Source organism: Strongylocentrotus purpuratus, unplaced genomic scaffold (genome assembly GCF_000002235.5).
Source record: "Strongylocentrotus purpuratus isolate Spur 01 unplaced genomic scaffold, Spur_5.0 spur5_scaffold_6, whole genome shotgun sequence".
Taxonomy (NCBI): domain Eukaryota; kingdom Metazoa; phylum Echinodermata; class Echinoidea; order Camarodonta; family Strongylocentrotidae; genus Strongylocentrotus; species Strongylocentrotus purpuratus.
In genome coordinates, this window is record NW_022145612.1 from 44758253 (window position 1) to 44760847 (window position 2595).

Here is a 2595-nt window from a genome sequence, read left to right on the forward strand (position 1 = left end):
CCTTTTCAGAAGTGTTTCAACACTAACCTTTTCATGCACTCCGGCTTAACATAAACAAGCATGCTAAGATTGTTTTGAAAAGAAGCATAATTTCGACTCAGTTTCGCATAATCTAAAAATAAGAATACGGCCAGTCACCCCTCCCCCCCCCCTCCCCTCAATGCATCCGCCTTCACGCACCCCCCCCTTCCCCTTGTCTTTCCCTTATTCGTCGTTACTGTCACTAATTGTTAGTGCCATTTCGTTGTCTTTCTTTCTCCCCGGCTCCTCTCTTCTTTTTCTTTCCTCTTTTTTGAACTCTCTCTCTTTTCTTTACTTTTTTGTTCTCTTTTCTTTTATCTTCTCCTTTTTCCCCCTTTTTTTTCCTTCTTTTTTTCTTTCTCTTTTTTCCTTCTCAATTTTTTTTGCTTCGCCAATAGGGGGGGGGGGCCGCGGCCGTTTCGGCCCACCCCTGGATCCGCCACTGCACTTCTGAAAGATACTCTTCCTTCCAACCTCCACTTTCTCGCCTTTCTATTTTCACTTCTATTTTCTATCCACTTTCCTTAGTCCTTCTAGGACTTTACACATGGTGTACCGTAAACCTCTACCGTGATTATATAATAGTTAATACATTATATGAAATATAACGACATATACTATACATTCATACTATAATTAGCGTGATTACGTAACGTTAGCAGTTGGAGTACAGATAATCGGTATATAATTAAAATGATGATTCTGGGTGCTATGTCATGTTAATCACGATCCTGTTGGTATATAGCCTACGTACGATGGCAAGCACTTAAATATAGTCATGTAGTAGTAGAATCCATTATTCTTCCAATGTTGATAACAAATATACACAGCGTACCTGGTAAAGGAGTTATTAATTATTCATCGTCACAATTATACCGCAAGGCCATAATAATGAAAAAAATAACGCTTTCAAGAAACCCATACAGTTGATATACGTGTGTAAAAGGACAGATCTGTATCCCCCCTTTCGTTTTTTAAAATAATTATTGCGTTATATTAAATTTACTCCTTGTGTGGTGTGGTGGGGTGGGGTGGGGCGATTCTTATTTGACATGTAACAAGATGTTATTGTATTATTTCTCTACTTTTTTGTAGGCTTTTCGACTGTGCGATGATTTACACAATCAATTGGTATCTGCTCCTTTCATTCTAATAGATATGGAAAAAGAGATCGACAACAAATTCCATTTTCTTTTCTCTAGAAGTTCAATCGTTTCCAAACCAAATTGTTATAGCTTTGTTTTCTCTCATACATTTGGTTGGTTGTTTTTACCTGACTGTTAAGAAAACATGTGAATGTCTGTAAGTAAGCAGTCAGGAGACTGACGGCTTTAAGTCTTCTCTGAGGGAATGATAACGAGGATTAATGCTTTACCAAAGTGCACTAGGGCATCGACTTGGTTTCGAACCTGGGACCTCCCGGTCACGAGACCACTGCTCTACCACTGAAGCATCGCCTCTCTCTTATACAAAATGTGTAGATTTTCGGGCATGTTCTATGTATTTGTTTTTACCCCTCTAAAAAAATTTCGATTAAAGTTGTGGAGTAGGCCTATACTTGTTAGGTATACAAGTAAAAATGACAACTGTATGAGCCGTTCGTAAATGGACCCTAACTGAACGCTGAAGGGAAATAAATTGAAATTACCTAAACCTCTCTGTGTTGTAAGGGCCATGAAGTACCCAACGTATGAGCTCTGTATATGCTAGATGGCCGCCATTAGCTGGGCGTTTCCTACGCATTCACTCAGTGTTGCTATGGAAACGGACGTCGGTGAATTTGTTTGTTCTAATGCAGTTTCACTGAGTGCGACCATGCAACAAACCATCTCCGCGTGTCTGCCTATAATGTATAGGCTGCTGCATTAATATGATTAATTCTGTGTATATTTATTGCATAGTCTTGTTTCTGACGGTGTGGGCAAAAGGGGGAGGGGGAGGGGATGTTGGGGAGGGGGGGGGGGGGGGGTCTCCAAGGTTGACATTTCCGTATCCGAACTGCTTAGTATCCATAACATAATCATGAATGATTTGGAATAGTTTTGTATTAAAGCATGGTTGCGAAATCCTATTCTGAGACTCAGTGTACATGTGTACATAGTGACATAAAAATACATCGCCATGAAACCGAAATAAAAAGTGGGAGAAAGACTACGGAAGTAAGGGAAAATTACAGACATGATGCATGTATGATGCATGGCAGGCAAAATGTAACTAGGTCAATGCATATCATTAAAGGTGGCAGAAAATGGATATAATGGAAGAAAAGGGATGCAATTATACTCAGAAATGATGGGATGGAGAGACGAGACGAGAGAGAATAAAGGGATTGTGCAGAGGGTGATGTCGTTATGTACATGTATCTCACTATAAGCCGCTTCAGGCATTATTAAACCGTATATATAATTTAGCACAAAGATCTACATGACTGTAATAGGCTTACGGTTGCACCACGTGAGAGAGGGGGGGGGGGGATTGGGAAGTCCTGAAAAGGACTCTCGGTAATCTTTCTTTCTTGAGTGTGTGTTTCTGTTGGTGTAGTCTTGAGAAAGACTGTTGGTTATCTTTCATAGC